Source organism: Nothobranchius furzeri, chromosome 2 (assembly GCF_043380555.1).
Source record: "Nothobranchius furzeri strain GRZ-AD chromosome 2, NfurGRZ-RIMD1, whole genome shotgun sequence".
Lineage (NCBI taxonomy): Eukaryota > Metazoa > Chordata > Actinopteri > Cyprinodontiformes > Nothobranchiidae > Nothobranchius > Nothobranchius furzeri.
In genome coordinates this window covers 89,470,591-89,470,814 of record NC_091742.1, presented here as the reverse complement: position 1 = coordinate 89,470,814, position 224 = coordinate 89,470,591, and positions in this window count along the sequence as shown.

Here is a 224-nt window from a genome sequence, read left to right as displayed (position 1 = left end):
ATTTTTTGAATATATTGAACACATTCTCACACCCTAAGCGTCGGAAACAAACACTTGGTCAGCCACCCTCCACGTCAGACCCCGGACACCAAAAGTGCCCTTTTTCTTTACTTATGTGCGAAAAGGGGTTTTTCTCTTTTGTAACTGCAGATCCCAGTGCAGCGTAAAACTGACGTGATTAGATATCCGCTGATGCGGCACCGAACCAGCTCATTTAACCGCAA